Source organism: Gorilla gorilla, chromosome 2, assembly GCF_029281585.2.
Source record: "Gorilla gorilla gorilla isolate KB3781 chromosome 2, NHGRI_mGorGor1-v2.1_pri, whole genome shotgun sequence".
NCBI classification, from domain to species: Eukaryota; Metazoa; Chordata; class Mammalia; order Primates; family Hominidae; genus Gorilla; species Gorilla gorilla.
The window spans coordinates 144441967-144466354 of NC_086017.1; the positions used below are offsets into that span (position 1 = coordinate 144441967).

The 24388-nt window shown below is 41.0% G+C and overlaps 1 protein-coding gene across 9 annotated transcripts in view; it reads left to right on the plus strand.

Annotated features, from left to right (window-relative positions):
• Positions 1-24388, plus strand: part of TMEM108 (transmembrane protein 108) — a 363451-nt gene that overhangs the window by 226130 nt on the left and 112933 nt on the right. The window lies entirely within an intron of this gene.

Below are 24388 nucleotides of genomic sequence, written 5' to 3' on the forward strand. Positions count from 1 at the left end.
TCCGTTTGAAGACATGGTGAGAAGGTATGGTCTATGAACCAGCCAGCAGGCCCTCACCAGAAACTGAGTCTGCTGGCACCTTGATCTTGGACTTCTCAGCTTCCAAAACTATGAGAAGTAAATTGCTGTTGTTTATAAACCATTCAGTCTATGGTATTTTATTATAGCAGCCCTAACAGACGAAGATCCTCACCATAGTTTCCATCAGGCTACAAGAAGGGCATGTTGTGAAGGCAGGAAAGCATACCATGTGGTGGGCCCAGGCTGAAAGGAGCCAGCTGCCCACACCACCTCGCTTTTGATAAAGTTGGATGGAGGGGGGTGATGGAAGTCCAAAGGAATTCCTTAGGTGTTTGTGTCTCACATCCTTATCTCTGAGGCAGCTGCTGCCATCTCATCTCCCTGTCCCAGCAGCTCAGAGGGCAGACAGGTGCATTCCCTAGAACCAGTCAGCATTCAGAGCTGTTTGGCATCACCACTGCCTCATACTGCTATTCTTCATCCTCTTTGGACTGTATCCACTCTGACTCAGTGGTCATCCCCAAAACTTTGCATGAAGCAAAAGGAACTCTTCATTCAGACAGAGAGAGAGTTGGAGAGGGAACCAGGTGAGCATACCTCATGGCCTGAAGAACGTTATCCAAGAGAAAAGGTTTATTCTTAGAATTGTTATGTAGGCAACAATTCACTGATCTCTGCCTCCAAGTGGCTTAAAATTCACTGACAAGATATAGAAAAGTGAAATGTAAGATTGAGAGAATGATTTGAAAATAATTGCTTTTGTTTTAGTATTTGCAGGCCCATATGCAATAATCCTTTCATTTTTCCCTTGGTTTATCCTTCAGTCTCAGACTGTCCTGATGGGTAGCTTTTTAAATATAGGGTAGCAAGTCCACTAACATTTCTCCCAGTTACCAAGGAGACCTTATTGGCCTTAATACATTACCACCACTAAGTCAGAAGTCTTACATAATTAAGTGTTGCCATCTGTTTCACTTCGTACTTTAATAAACCTGGACTGATTCTTTCATTTTGCTTCTAATGCTTGCTTCTGTAGCCTGTGGTGAGATGTCATTCTTTCCTTTATAAGAATTGTGTTTTGATGACCGAAGAAGGGTTTTTGGTGTTGTGAAATTCTTCTGGAGTTCTGGAATTATCTCTTTCCTATGAATGCTTGAGGAACCACTAGAGGAAGCCATTGAGAAGTGGGCAAGACCACAGATTCTGGACTAGCCTCCCTCCTTGGCTCAGATGTGGAGTACCTACAAAGTGCATGCCCCACTGCTTTCGCATATTTACTTAAGAGGTAGGTGGTGTTATCCCCATTATACAGTTGAGAAAACTGAGACTCAATAAGGTTAAATAATACTCAGGGTTAAATTGGCTGCAAATAAATAATTGAATTAAGATTTTAATTCCTGGCCTCTGACTGCAAGCCCGGTGTTCTTTCAGCTATTTGATACTGGCAGTTAGGAGAAATAATGGGTTCAAGGAAATAGAATTTTTCAGTAGGAGGACAAGAGTACCTTTGGGTCCCGATACAGGGCCCAGTGGACACTAGTGATGATATCTTACCACAGAGGCAAGGAAAGTTTACTAATACCTGGAGTATGGGTGTGATTCTTAAAAACAGGACAAACCTTGGAGGAATGGGTCTCTCAGGAGATCAGTTCTTTATTTGGCCCAAAGAGCCAAGGAGGCAGTTCCTGTGTCAGTGCAGAACAGGCGGATGCCCACAGAAGGCTCTTCAGAGTCCAGATAGGTGAAGGCGTGTGGTAACAGAGCCCAGGAAAGGATCTGCAGGGCCCAGAGCCAAGAAGAGTAAGAACTGGTTTTGTAGGCACAAAGAGATTAGTGAGGCTCCTGCCAGATGTGGAAACAACCGTACCAGTTCATCTGCACCTTGAGCCAGGTGTTAAGCGTCTTTGCTTCAGTAAAGCATTAATATTTTCTTGCTTGTAAAGCTGCTCACCTGTGACTGTTTGGGTCTTCTTTTCATTTTTTCACTAAGAATATTGGATACCTACTGTGTGCCAGTCATCATTCTAGGTAGCTAATAAGACAAATAAGATATCTTCCCTCCTGGAGCATATAGACTAGTTAGGGAATCTAGACAATAGTAAAAAAAAAAAAAAAAATTATTATCAGCATGAGATCCCTACTAAGCAGAGAATTAATGGGGTTACTATGATGGCATGTGATTAGTAGCTAGTTTGGGTGGTCAAGAAAGCATCTCAGAATCGATGACATTAGGTTGCTTTGTGAATGACACCTGCCAAGGTGAATAGGAAAGAATTTGCAGATAGAAGAACAGCAGAGGTAAAGGCCCTGAAGTAGAGACCTGCTTGAGATTGTTGAGGAATAGAAAGAGGGCCAGTTGTGGTCAGAGCATAGTGGTGAGAGAGAGAACCAGTGGAATGAGATGAGGTATGCATGCAGTTGGGCAGCAAAAGTAAGAAGTTTGGGTTTTATCTTAAGTGTAATGAGGAGACATTGGAAAATTCTAAACAGATAAATAACATGATATTCTTAATGTCTTGAAAAGATACCTGACTGCTTTGTGGAGAATTGATTGTAGGAGTTTAGGAGTGGAAGCAGTGTTTCCAGTTAGGAGTTGATTACAGTAGTCAGGCAAGAAGAGATGGTGACAAATTGGACTAAGGTGATAGTCATGGATATGGGGCAGTATGAGAATCAGGAAACATCTTGGAAGTAAAGTCAAAAGGATTCGTTCACGAATTGGATGATAGTGAGAGAGGCAAGTTCAGTCAACCCGGACAGTCAACAGAGTAAAAGATGTCCTAACCAGATAGGTTTTAGGTCCAAAATTGCTCATTATAAAGAAAGAGATAATGAGCTTTTTGTGACCTCAGTGCTGATGGCAACAACAGCATCATATGTAGATCCTGTTGTGGTTAGAACACACGGACAGTGTGAAATCACAAGGACAAAAAACTGGGGCCATCTCTGGAAGTGGTACCTGTTTCATTCATTTATTCATTCATCAAATATGTAATATCTGCTAGGCATAGATAAGTGTTCTGAATATAAAAAGATAAATTTCTACCTCAGATGCTCACACTCTTATTCCTTATGGGAATTTTCACAAACAGTCCACCATGAAGTCACACCTTTGGATTGAGACCTCTGTGGACATCAAGTTAGTTAATGTCTGTAATCAACAAAGCAGCCCTTTAATTTCTGGATTGGTTTTGGTTTTTCTACAGCAGTAATAACTTAGACCCTTTTAAAATTGCATTTCTGAAAAGAAAGCAGACATCTTCACTCTTCCTGGCTGTGCATCAGTGATTGTGCTCCTCATACTCTTACTTACCTCTTCTCACCTGCCCACTCCTGAGACTTACTGGCATATAGTAGCTGAAAGTATTACTGTTTTCCTGGAGGATTGTAAAGGGTGTCTGAAAGCACTCTATTTTTCCCTCTCACAAGATCCAAACTGCATTAATTTATCATTGAATATTTCCATTTTAAGAAGCTGTTAATTCCAATAAACGTTGATGGAGGTTTGAAGCCCAAACATTTTAATGAAGCCATAAATCAAGAAGCCATGGTGGCTTTCTTCAAATGTCCTCACACAAAATGATCTGCAGGATGGATGGTTTTCTATGGTATTATAGCGGCTGCTTCAGGCAGACAGATGCATTCCCAGCTTGGATGTTAATATGTTATAGTTAGCACAGTGTAAAGCTGGTGTGGAAAACCATCAGTTTGTGGTTCAGTTGTCAGCTACTTCATGTCCTTTCTCCCTCACCTGTCTCAAATTCTAGCATTGGTCATAAACAGCCTTGAAGTTGCACATATCAGAGGGCAAGTATCATTAACCTATGTATTTGTTTCCTTAGGTTATCCCTGCCCTTCATAACTACCTTTGCCAATGTACTTTACCATTCAGGTTATAGCTCAGTTTAATATTCTGCCTCCACTCAGCATAGTCTCATACACTCATTTTTGGAATTCTGCAGCTATTACCGTTATGTGTTGAAATGAGTGAGTGTCTTATCTGCCTGTGGACTAAATTCTCACTGGTATTTTTTCACATGTCTTAAAATATTCACTTGCTTATAATTTCATACTTAATGCAGTTTTCCTGGGCTCAGTGGATCTGTTTCAACATATTGTATCTATTCTGTATAGTGTCATGTATTATTTAAATGTATTTATTATAAAATAGGACATGCACAAGTTTTGCAGATTGCCAAGGAGGTTGCCCTCTGGGCAGATTTTCTATGAACTACATCAATCTCATGATCTCCTCCTCCCTACTTTCATTTATAGAGCATCCTGGTACCAGACGTTACCATAGTAATGCAGAAAGATTGCTCAAACAAAAATGGGAGAGACAGAGCACTGAGCTTTTATCTTCACTGCTTTGGGTTGCTGTGCACCCACCAACTAAGATACAGCATGTGGAAAAGTAGGGAGACATATCCTAGAGGCTACTAACTGTCATTAGAGATGAGGGTGTTGTAATACTTGTGAATTCCTGAGAAGTCAGTTCATTAGCTAGTTATTAAGTCCCCGCCGTGTGCCAAGCCCCACTAGGCAGGGGATGCACACAAGAGAAGATATGGTTGCTCCCTTCAAAGAACTTACAGTCTAGTAATTGCACCCCTTTCACTCAAAAGAGTTGCTTTGCAGAAATCTTGACAATTCCAAATATGTTCCCTTTTCTGACAGGCGTCTTTTCCAAATCTCTTGAGAATAGATTCCTGAAGTATATGATTATAAATCAAATTTTTGTCCTGAATACCCTGCTAATGGAGTGAAAATGGGAACCTGTATTGAAATACTTAAAACCTGTGTATTTTTGGAAGCTCTCTGTTGCTGTAGATCATAGGCAATGGTTTATAACACTTTGTAAACCAATTGCTGTGTTCCTTTGCAAAAATCCTGACCTACTGAGAATGCCCCAGGTGAGGTAGAGACCATATGTGTTGTAAGACTCCAGACAGCCTTGTGTGGTGAACTGGAAAGCTTTTACTTTCTTAGAGAAAAATAATTGAAATACTGTAGTGGTAAATTAAAGGGAAGGAACTGGGGTGGCAAGTGAGAAATTAGGTGAATTCCATTTTCTGCATAAGGAAGTAGGTAGCAAAGAACATGCCATCTGAAGCTAAGTTATTACCTGAGTGTTTGCTGCCTTTAAAAGCTCTATCAATTCTTCTAGTATACTTTGTTTGGGACTGTTTGCTACGTTTCTATTCTATCCTGATCACAATTAAAGTAAAATAAACCATTTCAGTGCTTGGAGAATCCCATAAATATAACAATGAAATTTTTCCCCAAATCTGTGAACACTGTAGCCTTGTTCCCTGACCTGTTGGAAAGGTGAAAAGAAGCTCTTGAATGATAATACTTAGAAATTCTAATAACACTAAAAAGTCAAGTTTGTTGCTTAAGTTTGAATTTTACCATTCATGTCAACCCCAGGAAGGACAGACTTCTAAACAGTGAAGTGGCCCAAAATTAGCAATGGAAGAGAGAGAAGGACACAGATAATCCCAAAACTATGTAATCAAAACTTGCAGGCAGCATTTGGGCAGGGTGGAGAAGTCAGTCTGCCATGCTGTCTTTTTCCAGACCACACAGCTGCGGTGAGAGGACAAGGGATAGGAGAGCTACTGCAAAAGGCACATCCAGTTCAGAAATAATTGTTTTCTTCCTTTAACTTGAGCCTTTTTCAGAGCAGTTATTTTGTCTGTTTATGGAATAGTCATTCTTTCATCCTGCAAAGGAAATAATCATTGTCCAGCTCAGAGGTGAATTATGGAGTATCAGGGAAGTAGAAGTGAAAATGTTTAGATATTCTACTTTCAAGAAGTAAGTAACAGACCAAGTGTGATGATGCATACCTGTAATACCAGCCCTTTGGGAGATCAAGGCAGGAGGATCACTTGAGGCTAAGAGTTCAAGACCAGTCTGAGAAACGTAGTAAGAACCCATCTCTTAAAAAAACAACAACAAAAAAAGAAAACTTTTTTTAAAAAAATTAGCTGAGTGTGGTGGCACATACCTAGTCCCAACTGCTCAAACTCCATGAGTTTGAGGCTGCAGTGAACTATAATCGTGCCACTGTATTTCGGCCTAGGCAATAGAGCAAGACTTAGTCTCAAAAAAAAAAAATTCACCCGAAGAAAGCTATCTATCACGCTATTTTCCCAGTTAATAATAGATTACTTCAGCCATCTATGTTCTCTTGTCCAGATTGCTCATGAGCAGGAGCCAGATTTGCAGCTGCACGTCTGTGGTTAGAAGTTTATTCTATTAACTTGAAACTGTGATATTCTCAGCAAGAAGCCAACTAACTTGGGATTGAACTAATGTCCACAGATGTAACACCGTTTTGTAGCAAAGATAGCATCATTCCTCTGCAAGTTGTCATTATATTGTTTCTGTCTGATTTGGTTACAAATTCATCACACACAAAAAAAAGTAGTGATGGTCTAAGTGCATGCACTGGCTTTTGGAACAGTCCATGAAGCAAGTATAAATTTGTGGAGAAAAGATGAGTTCATGAATATGCAAAGCACTTACCATAAAAAGAACAGGGTTTGAAGGTCATTCGTAAAACAAGCAGTGGTGAAGTTACCTACCCTATAGGCTTACTGAAGGGACCAAATGAAATAATGCAGGCATGTCAGTCAGGAAAACAGTGCAGGAAACAGAAATCACTCTAGGTATTTCAAGCAGAAAGGGATTGCATATAAGGAATTATATGCTTCCAAAATCACTGGGAAGGCTAAGGCAGTAGATGTTGGGAACTGTGGCGTCCAAGGACACACTCCACTGTAGCAGCAGTCCAGAGGTCAGGAATGACTCTTGCTGGGCACCAGCACTCACCACAGTCATCTCTAAACACCAACAAAATGGTGACCAAGATACTGAAATGCTGAGTACAGCTGCCTCACTGCTGATCATTCTGAACACTCACATTAATCAAAGATTATATATACCCAGATGGATCTGATTAGTGTAGATCTGCTAGGAATCATCATAGCCAGACATAGGCAAGACAGGATCCTTTGGTTATGTGTTCTATTAACTTACTTCCTCCAGACAGCTTTTGTTCCTGTCTCTAACATTTTGTATTTCTTTGAGGTTTGATGTTCTACCTTGAAGCTTTGAAGTAGTTCATTTTAAAATGGGTCCTTGAGCTCCCAACCTGTTGGTAGGCAGAACACATACTTTGGGTTGAATGTGATCACTGTAGCCTGCACTACAGTGCAGCACTTTCGGCACTAGCACTTGCAGATAAAATATACCTATCCTCCTATCATTTGCTGAGGCTGCAGTGCAGTGATTCTGAACCCAATGTGTGGGAGCCTTTGTGAACCAATGTGCTCACATTTAATCCACACCTCTAACCTTTCCATCTCAACCTGCCATCCTTGACAAGCAGAACTGCAGTGAGAGAATATCCCAAGTTTGGACTTCCAAGTAAGGAGGTGGAATGAAGAGGTGTCTGCTGTTGGGCTTCTGTGGAAAGCCTGAATGAGATCATTGAAAATAAATGGAATATGCGTGCTTTTTCCCCTCCAGATTCCATAGTTCTCCTATATCAAGGCAGATAACAGGGAAGCTATATACTTTATTATTTGGCTCTTTGTAGAAATACCTTCACCAACCTAAAATTTAACATTATGCTTTTGACTTTTTCTTGAAAACGGCTGTATGTGAAACATTCCTATACTTTTTTGTTTTTAAAAAGTTTACCAAAGATACCATTCATTGTGTTGTCCAGTGACTCTTGTATCAAGACCTGTAAGATAAATTCCTCTTATAATTCAATACTAGGACAAAGGTTGTCTTTACTGACAAACTTATATGCTACTCCTTGCAAATATTGATAATTGTGTAATATATTCAGATCTCTTTTTGCCTTGACTCCAAGAAAGCTCTAAAAAAATTAGTTCACTTGCAGTAGTTTCCCTAGCCTAGATTTTCTGGATAATATTCTTCCTCCACCCAGCCTTATCATCACTTGTGCTTGTTAATGTACTGCCCTATTGAAGAGTTTTGGGGGTTGCTGTTAGGTTTTTTTTGTTGCTGTTGTTTGTTTGTTTTACTAATTGTATTCTTATAAACCACCTATCTCCCTTGGGGCATAGATTAGATATCAAATTCATGAATATCAACATTGGTATGAAAAGTCACCTATAGAATTAAAATATGCATGTCTGGAGCTTACCACATGACTAGTGACTTAGAATCTTTGGGATCAGGACTGAGATAAGAATATAGGAAGTACTCACATAACATTGTCCATAGGTTTTTGGCAACTGTGACTTTAAGAAAAACCACATACAGTAGGTCCTCACATGACACGTTCAGTGTTGTTTCGTCATAGTGTAGAAGAGAAAATAAAACTGGTTTTGTTGTAAGTTGTTTTGCTTGAAGTCTCAGCTTCGAAGAACCTGTGGATGACATTAAATGAAGGTTTACTGTATAGTTTTTAAATCTCCACAGGTAATTCTGATATGTTCTCCTGATTAAGTGCACTAAAGTCAGTCAGTCAGTGAGTGGTGTGAGCAAGAACCGGAAATTAAACAGTCAATGGATTGCATATTGGCTGACCCATGTGACATGGCTGGTCAGGCAAGTAGTGACGGTTGTTTAAAGAATGCCCAAGGTGGCCGGGCATGGTGGCTCATGCCTGTAATCCCAGCACTTTGGGAGGCTGAGGCGGGTGGATCACAAGATCAGGAGATCGAGACCATCCTGGCTAACACAGTGAAACCCCGTCTCTACTAAAAATCCAAAAAAAAAAAAAAAAAAAGCCAGGCATGGTGGCAGGTGCCTGTAGAGCCAGCTACTCGGGAGGCTGAGGCAGGAGAATGGCGTGAACCCAGGATGCGGAGTTTGCAGTGAAGTTGAGATCGCGCGACTGCACTCCAGCCTGGGCAACAGAGCAAGACTCCATCTCAAAAAAAAAAAAAACTCCCAAGGTAAAGGGATATAGTTGCTGTAGAGCCACCATTCCAGTGCAGTTGACTCGTTCATTTATTTATTCCAACATGTAGTGAGTGCCTACTATGTACCAGCTACTCTGGCACTGAGGATACCAAAATGATATAGCCCTCTGCCTCTAAGGAGCTCACAGAGTCTAGTAGGACTGTCAGACATATAGATAATAACTACACATTATAGCAAATACAAGAATGGAGACATGCCCAGGGCATCATGGCAGCCCAGCGGAGAGGCATCTGCTCAAATCTTGCAAGAAAACGTCAATTAAGGCTTCCTGGAGAAAGCAGCTAGAGAGTGGATCTCAAAGGATGAACAGGAGTTATCCTAGATGAAGGATATCCCAAGAAGAAGGGCCAGCACTATGTGGGAAACTATATACTGTGAATAGAAGTCAACTATTGCTGCATAACAAATTACCCCAAAACTTAGTGGTTTAAAACAATAAAAAAATTATTACCTCACAATTTCCATAGATAAGAAATTCAGGAGTGGCTTAACTGGAGATTCTAATGAAATGTCTCTCATATGGTTATGGTTGTGGTCAAGGGGTCAGCAGGAGCTACAGTTATCTGAAGGCTTGACTGGGGCTAGAAGATCTGCTTCTAAAATCTTTTACTCATGTTGCAATGGACAGGAGCCCTCCTCAGTTCTTTACCATGTGTGTCTCTTGATAGACCTACTCACATGTCCTTGTGACATGACAGCTGTCTTCTCCCAGAGTGAATGATTGAAGAGAGGGCAAGGTGAACACCAAAATATCTTTTATGTAATAACCTTGGAAGTCACACAGAATCCTAGAGGTTACACAGATCAGCCCTATTCAGCATGGGAGGGGACTACACAAAGGCACGAAACAGGGATCATTGAGTAGATCTTGAAGCTGGCTACCACACAAGGCCATCAAGCTTATGATCTGAAATGGCAGAAGAAGCTGGCTAGGTGCAGAGCCCCCCATCCTGAAGAAGCCCAAAGACCATCAATAAGGAGCTGAAACTTCGTGTGTGGGCATCATGAAGCCATTGCAGAGGCAGTAAGAAGAGAATTGATGATGTCAGATTTACATTTTAGAAAGGTTTCTTGGACAGTATGGAGAAAGGTCCTTGGAACAGAAGGGCCAGTTAGTTGTCACAGAAATCCAGCAAGATCATGTGGGCCCATATCAGGGCAGTTGTGGCATAGAAATATAGTCCTTTATTGTTCAAAATGTGGTACATGGACAAGCAGCTTTGACATTACCTGGGAGACTATAGAAATGCAGACTCCCAGGCATCAGGTTAGACATAATAGAATCTGATTCATGTGGACCTAAAAGTTTGAGAAGTGCTATTATAGAGGACATTGTAGAAATAATTAGGAACACAGAGGAGAGAAGACCGACTCTGAAGTCATGTTTATTCTACTTCAAAACTAGAGTGCATATTGTAAATTTTTACTGAAATCTACAGAATAGATCCAGAGAGCTTTGGGCATTCACAGCATCAGTAATGATATGGTATGATCTAACAACAGAAGGGCTTTCTCTGTTATTATAAATGGTAACCGTGTAAATAAATGTTGCCAGCAGAGGAAACCTACTGAATACTTCTCTGCTCTAAACTTTACATCATTTTCCAACCAGCTTATTTCTTTTGTCTCAGAGTCTGAAGAACAAGATAGCTAAATTTTCAGAAAAGGGGCCATGGGGAATGGAATAATGTGATAAACAGAGATTTGGAAAGCTACAAGATAATGCACATTCTGGAAAATATCCTGATTTCCAGATGACCTTTCCAAGCATTGTCTTTTCTGGGATTAGATGTGGGAGCCAGTTAACTACTGGGCTTCACACAGTAAATGTCTGCCAGGAAATTCATTACTTGCATATGGTCAACAGGAACCACCATCCAGTAGTTTTTTTTAACTTGTTAAGCACAAGTGCATCTTGTGATGTTCTCCTGGTCTGCCGGCTGGCAAGTGCCATCTGCCAACATTGGCCATGTGTCAATCTTTGTTTTTCCCCCTCCATTCTTCCACCTACCTCTTTACAGTTAAGAAAATTATATAAATCAATTAGTGCTGGATCTCAGAACTCAGATGAATATGCTGCTAGTTCTGCAAAGAGAAATAGAGAAAGAGGGGGAGGGAGGGAGGCAGCAAGAAACAGATCTACCTTTTAAAAACTGATAAATGAGCATTGACACAATGAGAATACTTTATTGATGGAGGAGGGAGAGTTTCCTCTTGCAGCATGTTCAAATGCTTTGGTGGCTAATGATTTCAGTCCTCCCAGAGCCTTAGTCCCATTCTTCTCCAGGCATGAACCGTTGTCCCTACTACTAATCAGAAGGTACTTTATGTAAACTCATCAAGGAGCACTGGGGTCACTGGCTCCAGGAGCTGCTAGAGATTAAATGGCCTCATTGGCATATGTCCAGATAGAGGAAAAGTGAAAGGGAAACTGGTACCTTTTCCTTGGCCCTTCTGTCTGACTCTCTCCTGTGTTCCAACCCCTGATAGTTTGGTTTCCAGTGAGTTATTGCTCATTTATTGAGTCAGTTTTTAATTGGACTCTCACATGATATGAAGTTATCATTGCTATTTAGAGTGGTTAGACATGTTTCTGACTAGTAAATCTGAGACTGCCAGTAATTACAGAGCCTTAGGGAGAAGAGCTCAAAGCTGCTTGTCACCTATAAACACCTCCTCCTCTGGGGTTCCCAAGGAATATGTAGGGAAGTTTGCAATCGTACCACCCCATCCTGAACTTCAAGGACTTTCATGTCAATACTCCCACACCAAACCTTGAGTGAGTATTAAAAATAAGATCTACTTCCTCCTCCTGGAGTGAGCTAGTGTTGGGGGAAGGGATGCTAATTAAGAATATTCCCAAATCTTATGAAAGATAAACCTCTTTTTCCTATTTTTGATTATCTCAGCTTAATAGGCATCATATCCCCATTTCTCAGAGGTTTGCCTTTGAAAGCATTCTCTGAGATTCCAGAAAATAAGATATTAGAGATTTTGCAATTCTCCCCTCCCCCAATCAAAGTCCTCCTTTCCTTACTCTGCTCTATTTCATCCCACAATACTGGTCACCTTCTAAACTACAGTATAGGTTATTATTATCTTTACCCTCTGCCTCCCACCACTAGCATGCAAGCTGAGGACAAGTATTTTAGTCTTTTGTGTTTGCTGCTGTATTTCCAGCACCTAGAAAGTACCTGGCACATAGTAGGCACTAAATAAATGTTATTTGAATAAATTTAAGATTCTAAAGGACCTTGAAACCTGTTTAGTATCTTTATTTGGAGATAAACCAATTAAAACCCTGAGAGTTTGTGACTTTCCCTAGGTTGCATAGCTGATCTGCAGAGGCAAGTCTAAAAGGTGAATCCAGATCTTTCTCCTAACCCTGTGTCCTTCCTACCACCTGCTGCTGCTTTTGGCTGCTGGATGGAGCTGGGAAGAAGACTGGAGGCTGCTGGTCCTAATCCATAGAAGGGATTTTCTGAGTCCTGCCCAGAAATAGGCAGGTATCATGAGCATCTTCTGCCCTCAAGAGGATCTTGGCAGTCAAATATGGCTGCAGCCTGGCTCCATTCCTTGGTCATAATCTCCAACTTCTGCTGCCAGGATTTTCTCCCTGTTTTTTTTATAAGACTGCCTGTTCGAAGAATGTACACACACACACACACACACACACCCCTACCCCTCCAGGCTCACTAAAGCAACATACAGCTCTGTCAGGAAAAGGATCATAATCTCAGCCCTCACTCTCTCTGGTGCAGCTTGGGCAGAGGGATTGCTGATGAAATTATTGAAGTTCCAAAGCCCCCAAGCCATCCTCTTGACACAACCACTTTTTTGGCACTACCTTCTGTTATTCTTTGGTTTTTGCTACTCCTAGTTACCTCAAATGAACACGCTACCCTGCTTTCGATCCACAAACTCTACCCCAACATCTGGCCAATCTTGCCTTGCCCTTCCCCCAACACCATGCCCTCCTCACCATCCCCAAGGGGCCAAAATGGACAATTGTAGAGACCAGGCAAGACACAGCTCACTGGTTGAGAGAGGAGGTCAAGAGTTCTGCTGTAGAATGGAAAGAATCGGGAAACAGGAGGAGGACCAGAGAATAGGCAGTGCTTGAAAACCCTGTGGAGGCAAATTGTCTGCGGAGTTGGAAACAACCACATCACATTTGTCATTAGAAAAATATTAATTTTTTAACCTTCTCAATACTATGTTCAAAACCTCTCTCACAAGGTCCACAAACTTCCTACTACAAGGCTGTCATTTTTGACTAGGAAAATTTGAATTCAGTATTTCAAAAGTGATTTCTTGGAAATAATTTCTTATGTGGTGTCAAGTCTCTGGAGAAAAATGCAGAAGGTCTTTCTGCCCATTAGATGCTGTTCACGAGAGAGAAATAGCAGGAATTAACAGTATGGTGGCTTCACACAATTGCCCAGATAGTGTGTGAGTTCAGGAAGTGTCTTGTTTGCAGGGAGTGATTAACACAACAGATGCTGCTCTGACTCTCCTATAGGAGTCAGAGGAGACAAAGCTTGGAGCCTACATTTACAAACTGTCATGAGCCAGCCCCACCTAGAAGCCCGCTAAGCTTGTTTTAGTCATCTCATTTCTCTCTAGCCCATGGGCCAACCTTATTCCTGCTTTTTTGCATTTATCTGGGTCCCTACTATGTTTCAGCCTCTGTGCTGGGCTTGTATCAACAAGGCAAAGAGAAATTTTACATGATCTCTGTGTTTAAAGACCTCATGTACTTGATACAGAGGTAAATAGATTAGCAAATAACAGCTATTGACAAAATTAATGAATCAATAAAAATGCATTTAAATTATGTTTTGAGTGCTTAACTCTGCTGTAGGAGGTAAAGAAGGCCTCTTAGAGGAGTTAACAGCTGAGCTTTGTGCCTCACAGTTTCCTTAAGGCTGTGCAGATTCTTGGATTCTCGTCAATAAGGCCAAATAGGATATTCCCTCCCATAAGACTTTTTCTCTTAGGCATCTCATTTGTGTCATCTAACACTTAGGGTAATGGGGCGGAGGGGTATGTGGAGTATCTTGCTCTGACTCAGCCTTATAAGAACACCATACACGTACGTGTGTGTGTGTGTGTGTGTGTGTGTGTTTCCTAAAGGAGGACTTATTTTAATATCTGAGAATAGACTTCTAGGAACTTCCTTGATGTACAGAAATCTCATAGACCCTATGGTCATTACTGCAAAGAATCATCCCATTTTAGAGCTGGCATTGACCTTCTAAATCAACTCATCCTTTTTACAGTTGATGGAGGTTAAAGCCAGGGATGCTAAAGGACTGCCCAAAGTCACGCAGCTAACCACGGGCAGAGCCAAGTCTAGGACCAAGGCCTCAGTTCTTTGCAATTTTTATGGTACCTTGCAGGTCCCCCCAAGGGGCACACATCTGTCAGCGTAGTGGGATGAGTAGGAACAAGCATTACACTAGGGGCAGGGGTTGGGAGTGATGTATGAGATACTACTGAATCATAGAGCTGGAAGGGCCACTAGAGGTCATCTCGCTTACCTCCTGCATTTTTCTGATGAAGAAAGAGAAGATGGGGAAAGTGAACCTGATCTTCTCAGCCAGGGGAGGTATTGCCCTTTAAGAGGGATATGGAAATGTATGGGACCATTTTTGGCTGTCACAATGACTAGGAAATGATATTGGCACTTAATGGGCAGATGCCAGGGATGCTTAACATATATTGAGTGGAACAGTTCTACCAATGACAAATCACCCAGCCCCAGATGTCAACAGCATCCCCATTGATAACCATGAAAAGAGCCCCCATTACAGACAGAGAAGGGACCAGGCTCTGAGGTGGTTTGCCCAGTAGTTTGTCATTGTGTGTACATTTAGGGGTGGGTCACAAACCCCTCTGAGAATCAAATAAAAACTTCCTTTTCATAGAAACCTACACATACACAAGAACTTTGCCCTTAATTTTAGTGGGTTAATGAGCCCCTTTAACCCATCAATGAACCACAGGTAAATAACCCTAGTCTAAAAAGAGACTTAAAGGTGGAGAAAATTAAATATGTATGTGTTTTCTTATGGATAAAAATTGTCTTATGATGTGTCCAATGGAATGAAGAGTAAATGTGGGTTTTTTCCCTACCAAGTGAACACAGTGGTATCCAGACTCTTAGATTCTTTCTTTTGTTCATTCATCAGAAGCCTTGGATTTTTATCCATTACTTAAGAAGTATAGCTATTATTTCCTATTGATAGTCAAACTAAACACCACGTCTACCTCCCACACCTTCCTTCCCTTTCTCTCCCCACAGTAAGTACTCAGCAGGACTGAGGTAGGAAGTAGGAGTGGGTACTGACTTCAAAGGGTCCCTCTCCCTGAACTTTGGAGAGTCCCTTCTTCAGGAGTGTGAGTTCTGGGTGAGTGGTGGAAGAACTGCAGGCTTTAAATGCTAGTCAAGGTGTAAATCAGATACTGTGTTTTAAAATGTGCTGAGTAATTTCTGACTCATTAAATCAGTTAAATTACAAAATGCTCCATTTCAAGATGCTCTATTTCGTCCATTTGCAACAAGTCATGGCAAACAGAAGAAATAGATTAGCCAATCATGCGTCCATGGTGTTGTTGAAGAGAATAGAGGAGAGGAGAGATGGACGACTCACTACCACTCTGTGAGAGAAGACTTAGGGTCAGGCGTAACAGTCAGACCAAGCAGTCTTATAGGATAGATATTCTTCAAGGGTTTTACATCTCATTTACTCCTGACAGCAATCCTTGGGGGCTTATTTTCTTGTCTATTTTACTAATGAAGAAACTGTGGCTGAGAGAGGTTATGTACTTTTTCAGTTGAGTCAAAATTCACACCCAGTCCTATGTGACTCCTAGGCCAAGTTCTTTTCACCCCAATGCTTCCCTGCGAGTTTGTATGAACACAGGTAATGATGCTCTCAAACAGCTAAAATTATCTGCACAGCAGATGCATGCCCCACTGCCTTCCCATCTACAAGATCCATCTCAGATTGTTCTTGGTTATGCCAGTATGCTGAGGACAAGCCTTCTGACTTTGGTTTCATTTTGTTTTGTTTTTCATAAACTGTGCTTCTGTCAAGGCTGTAGAGAATCCTGTTAGGACAGTATGTCGTGATTTAAACTGTGGCTGATGAGTGACTCCCTTCTTTCCTTCTCTTGCCTCAAACCTTTCCTTTCTCTTCTGATGGGAGAGACCAAGTGTACTTCTGCATGCACAGTGCCTGGAGGTCTTCCCAAGCCTGGCTTGGAGGTGTCAAAAGGGAATCTGTACCTAATTTTCACAGAATGGTTTCCACTTAGCTGGGGGCTTTGTTTTGTCCCCCAAAGTAGCTGGTGACTTTGTTTTGTCCCCCAAAGTGTTTCATTCTTTTTCCCTTATAGATTTGTTTCTCTGAATTTATCTAAAGACAGTGGTGTGCTGTTGGGCAAGAAGTCCTTTCCCACTGCCTCCTGTAGGAGAGCTGTAGTTACTGCTGAACAAATGGCAACCTGCCCACTGCAATAATAACAACCATTCCCCTGGGTGACAAGTATCTAATTAAGTGAATGCCTTGGGTCAAGGGGTCATATTTCTGCAGGCAGTGGACCTTTGTACCATTTGCCAGTCAGGGGGTTAGACACATTCCCTACCCTCCCTGCTGGGTGTGAGTTTCTACACCTGAGCCATTGCCAGCAGAGCTGATGAAGGAGCCTACCTCAGAGTCTCTAAATGAAGTCCACTGCTCTAGATCTGCTAAGAAATATCTCAAAACCATTGGTTCCAAGTTGATTGATTGATTTTCTTATTTCCATCAGCAAAAACCATAAATACTCAATTAAACTCTAAAAGTGGTCTTAGAATTCCAACACCAAGTATAGAGGACTTAATTATTTTAATGGGGGATGGGAAAGAGCGCTAGATCAGGAGTCAGAAGACTAAAGGTTTAGCTCCGACTCTACAACTAACTGCCCACATGACCCCAGTAACTTTCTTATCTAGTTTCCCCAATTGAAAATGGGAGTTTTTTCCTTAGATACTCTTTAAAAGCAGTACTGTCCACTAGAAATATAATAGGAATCACATATGTAATTCTTAATTTTCTGAATTTTAGCAACATTAAAAATAAAAAGCAAGTAAAATTGATTTTAATAATATATTTTATTTAACCAGTATATGCAAAATATTATTTTAATATGTAATTGGATTTTTCACATACTTTTTCCATATTAAGTTTTTGAAATTCAATGTGTATTTTACACTTACATTGCATTTAAGTTCAGACTAGACACATTTCAAAGGTTCAGTTTGGCCACATGTGGCTGATGGCTACTGTATTGGATAATGCAGCCCGGACTCTTTTCTGGCTATTAATTTTTTTCTGTATGTCACAATCCGTTACTTGCAACTCTTGAGGTTAGATGGATAATTTAGAATTTTTTATGTTTTAAAATGAAATACAGTATTTATTATTAATACCCCAGGGGGATCTGGAGCAGCACTCCATGATCAAACAAATAAACATTTCTGTAGCAAAAAGTATGACAATACACACTGAGATAAAGAAAGACAATAAATAGCTTTATATAGGTTGGGTATTGCTGCCAAGTGAGTTACAGGAAAAAAAACTTTCATTTTTCAGACGATTTGCCTTTTGAAATTGCAGATAAAGGATTGTGAGTCTGTATCACAAAAACTGTTCAGTATTAGGTTCAGTATTTGCTTAGTTGCTTTATTTGTCAAAAATTGGCCCAGCATTACTATGACAGTGCAGTTGTCCTTTGACTAGCCATGGATGTGGCATTCTGGTTAAATCGTCTCCCTTGTTTTGACTCTTAGTAGTGGTAATTGTCTCCAGCAAGCTGAAAGGGTGACCCGTGGAGCCCATGGAGACTTAGGATTGCTAGATTAAATATAGTATGCCCAGGTAAATTTGAAATTAAGATAAATAGCAAACACATTTTAAGTGTAAACATGTCCCATACAATATTTGAATTTCATATAAAATTCAAATTTTACTGGGTGTCCTGCATTTTGTTTTAACTCTGGCACCTCTACCATGTTAAAAGCCATTTCAGCAAGTGGTTACTGATTCTTGTGGGGCCAGCCAAGGGAGTGTAAGGGAAGACTTTCTCATCTTGTATCATGTTTGCTCAGAAAGACCATATAAAGCAGGCTGGATGGTTAAGGAGAATGGAAATCTGGTTGTTTTGATTCTAGAATCCAAAAAATTAGGAATGACAAAGAATTCAGCTACAGGTATGACATTTGCAATCCTGATGTGGGCCTTGATCATGGCAGAAGGCTAATCTAACAGGTGTTCTTAATTGACTATCTTAAAGCCCTTAAGAATCTTGTCAGGTCATAGCCACATACCGATCATGTAGCCCCTGATTTGGGGGTTTCTTAATCTCTATCAAGGATTCCAGAAAGAAAACCGAAGAGAGTAAACTAGGAACTATCTCTATTTTTTTAAATATGGGGTGGGAAGTGGTGGGCGTTTGTTGAGAGCATAACTCTTTCTCTAAATGCCTCAGAAATTAAGAGGTGCCAAGAGGAAGTGCTGCTTTAAGAACCATCTGGCTCACCCAGGTGCAGGGCTGGGGAGGCTCAGAGCCTGCATCAAAAGTGGCTTCGGCTTCTGTAAACAGCGTCATTCCCAGCATTCCCTGCCAAGATGGGGCTTTATGTGTCCCAGAGAGAGTCAGCAGAAGCAGGTGGCAAATTTGACAGACTATGGAGAGGATGACATGATATCTGTTCATTCAGTGGGGTCCACTCAGGGTCCCTCAAACTTTACTGCCACCCTTTCTAATGACGTGTGAGGTGCTGGATGAAGAGCAGTGACCTGACTGAAACTGTTTCAGATCAAAGGAGACTAAAAGAACATGACAAGCAAATGCAGTATGTGTTCTTAGATTGAACTCTGGACCAGAAAAAAAAAAAAAGTTCCTATAAAGGACATTATTGAGACAATTGGTAAAATTTGAATATAGGTCATTTATTAGACAGTAGTTTTGTAATTGTTAAAATTTCTGATCATAATTGTACCGTGGTTACGTAAGAGAATGCCTTTGTTCCTAGTTTTTAAGGGTAAAAGATTTCTTTATAGTTTCAAATGGCTCAGAAAAAAAAATATAGTCATGCATATCCACTTTAAAATGTGGCAAAAAGTTACCTATTAGTAAATCTCTGTAAAGAGTACAAAAGTTTATTATACTATTCTTGTAACTTTTCTATAAACTGTTTAAATAAAAGATAAAAGAATAACAGCATGACACCATCCAAAGATAGATGTTCCAAAGGGATAGCCATGGGAGAGGTGAGGATCCCTGACTCCCTGAATCAGGAGGTGCCCAAATTAGAACTTCACTGACTTTCAGTTTCAGGATTTGGTATAGTGGTAAGAGCCCAGGCACCAGACTCAGTCAGCCCTGGCATTCCGCCGGGCACCACATTGTTCTATTTAACCTTGCTGAGCCTTAGTTTCCTAATCTGTACAATGGGGCACTGTAACTTACCTCACAGCCTTTCTGCTAAGATTGGAGGTGATGTTTGCAAGGCACCTTGCTGAGTGGCATGCAACAGATATTTCCCCAAAATTAAATATGTCTTTGTTTCCATAGAAAGACCATGACTTGATGGCTCCAGAGTCTTGTATTTTCATCAGGTGCAAGGAGCAGCAATCTGTCACCAAATCTGTGGACCAGAGACTCAGGCTCTGCCCCATTTGAAACATTCTTATTGCAAAACCCAGTGGAAAGCCTATTCAGCTGGCAACTTCAAGCAGTATTTCCAAGCATGATTCATTTCCTAGTGGCATAATCACTTTGAACAAAACTACGGCAAGCCTTTTCAAGAATGCTTTTGAAAATCTTTTCTTCCACAGCTGCCACACAGCATGAGAAGCAAGGTCAGGTTATAGGCTCAAAAGTTTTGAAAAGGATGGAATTAACTCTGGACTTTAACCTTCAGACAAATGACCTCACAAGACATGGAAAGTAAAAGTAAAGAGAAAAAAATGTCTGGAGCTGTGAGTGAATAGCAATGATGCTGAACTAGAAATCAAAAGACTTGAATTAGAATGCTGGCTCTGCCACTTAGTAGCTGGTGATTTTAAAGCAGGCCATTCCAAGCCTATTGCTTTATTTGTAAAATGGGGACACTGGTGTTCCATATAGTTGGTGGATTAATCAAGTGAGATAAAGTACAGTGCTGCATTGCTTCACAACAGGATATGTTCTGAGAAACGTGTGTAGGTGATTTCATCGTGCTAACACCATTATGTGAACATTGTAGAGTGTATTTACACAGACCTAAATGGTACAGTATACTACACACCTACACTCTATGGAATAGCCTATTGCTCCTAGGCTACAAACCTGTGCGGCATGTTACTGTACTGAATACTATAGGCAATTATAACACAATGGTAAATATTTGTATGTCTAAACATATCTAAACATAGAAAAGGTACAATGAAAATCCAGTATTATAATCTTATGTTACCACCATCATATATCAGTCCTTCACTGACCAAAATGTCCTTATGTGGCACGTGACTATACATGGAGGCTCTTGGTAAACTGTAAGGGGCTATGTAATGTACAGCCTAGCTACCCAGGTGTAGTTCAGCATTGACATCACCACGGATAAAACGAATAATGCAGACTCTCAGGCCCCACCCAGACCTAATGAATTAGAATTTACATTTTAACAACATGTAAATTGTCCGGAGCATTCATGAAAAGTTTGAGGACATACATGAAAGTTTGAGGAGCTCTGAGGTAAAACACCACCCTTGAGTTGATTCTTGAGGTGGCACCTTTAAAGAGGCCTAAGGGGGCTTACTTAAAACCAGGCCCTTCAAGGCCTAGTGTTTTGCCTATTCGGACTATCGAGTATATCTTGTGAGGGTTGGGCAAACCAGCCTAGTCTGTAGTGGATGTTAAAACACCCTGTGTCAAAGTAAGCACTTGCACTTCGACACAACTTCTGCCTCAGCACAGGTCTACGTGCATGGACGAAATCCTCTGTTCTACCTCCACCATCATCACTGTGGTGTATGACAATCAGCTATGAGTTTTGAGACACCTGTTACTCCCAAGTCCTGCTTTCTGTCTGGGTCTGGAGACCACCATGTCTATCATGAGAACATCCTAGTTTTGATGAGAAAGGAATGTAAAGACATAACCCAAGGTCACTTGCAAGTAAGAATTAGGACAGCCTGTCCGGTCTCCCTTTGCTGCCGGAAGTGGCAGATAGTAATGACCCTAAATGACCCTGCTCACCCTTGGGTAGGTTAAAGGAAAATATTCTGGGGCCTCTCGTAACTCCACAATTTCTTGAATTTGCTCTACTTTGGGCCATCCCTTGGTTGGCTAAGGCAGACCCCTCAAAGGCAGGAATTGAGGGGACTTTATCTTCATTCCCAGCAGCCATGTACCACACTCAGTGCCTGGACATGGTAGATGGCTGCCTAATGAATGAATCTGATGAAGACTCCAGCACAGCACTTTATAGATATTAGGTGCTCAGTAAATGCCTGTTGTTTGATTAACTAGGTCAGGGTAACTTTCCTGTTAGGCACTTACAGGCACAAAGCCCAGAATAGAATCTATGAGCTTGTCAGGGCCTATGAAAATGTTTCAGACCTGAACATTAACAACAGAATGACTACAGGATACAAAAAGGAAACTGCAAAGTAGATATTAAAATGTGTAATTAGCTGGATGTAAAATATAATATTATGCCAACTAGTCAAGTGCAACTTGCCCCTTAAGAGTTAGTTCTGTGTAGATTATATTAAATTTTGAGATGTGGGCACATTTTAATATGTTAAATGTGGCATGAAGGAAGCCCCAAAAGTTAGTGTCTAGAGCTTAAGAAGGATTTAAAAGATCCCCAGTCAGAGGAGTCAGGTGAGGTGGTGTTTCTTCTCCCCTGCTAAGGAGTCTGAAGCAGGGCAGACGAGATGCTGCCTATCTGAGATAGACCCCAAGACAGAGGGAAAGAAACAGTGCAGCAAAAATCAGGAAAGTCAACATGTAGGAAAAATTACAGGGTTTTCACCCTGTCCCCAGATGATTTTTCCCAATGTATATTTTGTATGGTTTTGTGTAAAGGGAAAATTTTCTGCTTATTGTCTTACTACCCTAGCATTGATTAATGGCATGCGCTATATCCTGTGCATTTCTATTTATTTCCTTAATCACAGGCTGTAGATGTTGGGGTGGGCTGAGTGTAGGGGGAAAGTGAAAATCAAATGTTCATCAGTTTTTCCCATTTTCCCATTCCCTTCAAGAAAATTTTTATTCTAAATTTTCATTACTCATGTAGATAATGTACAGAACTAAGTGGGAAACATAATCCATTTGCTCTGTGAGGCCCGATTTAATTAACATTCCTGTGGACACAAATAAAGGGATCTATATCAGTTAGCTTTTCCTACATAACAATGCCCCCAAAAACTTAGTGGCTTAAAACAACCATCGTTTATTTGGCTTACAGTTCTACAAGCCAGCAACCTGGACTGGATTCAGCAAGGTAGTCCTTCTGGTTTTGACTAGGTTCACTCATGCCTCTGTGCTCAGCTGCCAAGTGAATTGCAGGGATGGCTGGTCTCAGATGACCTCATTTGAGACTACTTAACTTTATCCACATGGTTTCACATGCTACAGCAGGCTAGCTCAAACTTATTCACATGGAGGCTGAGCAGGTGTCCCAGAGAATAAAGATGGAAATATATGAGACTTCTTGAGGTCCAACCTTAAAGCTTTCACACTGTCACTTCTACCATATTCTGTTGACCAAAGCAAGTCACAAGGCAAACCTATATTCAAGGAATGGGAAAATAAACTTCACCTCTTGATGGGAAAGAATTTCAGAGTCACATTGTAAGGGGCATAAATACTATGAAGGGAAGAACTGCAGTCCTTTTTGCAGTCTACCAGAGTCAAACACAATGAAGGAAATACAGTCTTGAATGAAATGAGTAAATAATGTTTAAACTGCAGGGCAAAAAAAGAGAGGATGGGAATCAGAGGATTCACATGTTTAAATATAGTCAGATCAAAGCGGGAAAATGAGAGCCAGGGCCTGGTCATTCTATTGGAGTTTCTAAATTTGGTTTTGATGGGAAAATAAATAACCACTTTAGAAAAAATAGGGTGTGCACACACAGATGTGTGTATGTGGTTTTGCCAAAAAACCAGGCTTCAAGAGTATGCAGAGTTATAACGTCAGATAAAAGTTAACCTTTGTGGTAGACACCATACACAGCTAAGTACAATTATAGCTGTTAAGCATCTTTTTCTTTGCATTGTAACCAAGAACAGCGTAGTTTAGTTTAAACAAAAACTGTTACGTCACGTGGCTAAAAATGATGAGCAGAGGTGGTACTTTGAGGCAGAAGTACAACGGCAGCTGGCAAACTGGGTGGTGATAATGAGGCATGCTACAGTGAGCACCGGAGGGCTGGTTCAGGGTAGCATTTCTCCTGGTCTTGGCTCTGCTGCTAAGCAGCTCTGTGACATTGCCCAAGTCACTTTCCCTCTCTGGGCTTTGGTTACCTTCTCTACCACGTAAGAGGGTGAGTTTGATCATCCCTATGACTCCTTCTACTAGTAAGACTAAATCGGTTGAATATCCCAGCACATGATGGCTTATCTATCGCAAAAGATAGACAAGGACAGGCTGGGCTTGGTGGCTCACACCTGTAATCCCAGCACTTTGGGAGGCTGAGGTGGGCGGATCATGAGGTCAGGAGATCGAGACCATGCTGGCTAACACGGTGAAACCCCATCTCTACTAAAAATACAAAAAATTAGCTGGGCATGGTGGCAGGTGCCTGTAGTCCCAGCTACTCGGGAGGCTGAGGCAGGAGAATGGTGTGAACCTGGGAGGCGGAGCTTGCAGTGAGCCGAGATCACACCACTGTACTCCAGCCTGGGCGACAGAGCGAGACTCCGTCTCAAAAAAAATAAAATAAAATAAGACAAAGACAAAAGAGTATTTTTAGAAAAATTTTGATTTTGACTCCAGCTGAGTTTTCTTGGCCACAGGCCTTTCTGCCAAACGTACTTTTGCTGCTTTTCTTTGAGGTAAGAGAGTAATTAAGCAAATAAGAATCAAAAGGGACTCCAAAAGGGATTTACAAGGCTCTCCTTCCCAGGTTTTCCTAGTTGTATTTAAAGCTACATGGAGCTCCCTGCTGGATTCCAGAGATACAGGATCACAGTCTCATTTACATTCTTCTCCCACCACAACATATCCATGCTTCTTTACACAGTCATCTTGTTTCTTACATCTTTGCATAAACTCTTCATCTCTGATGGGCTTAAAACACTTTCTTCAGCTTGTCATTTTAATTCATGGATGTTTAATTCAAGTTTT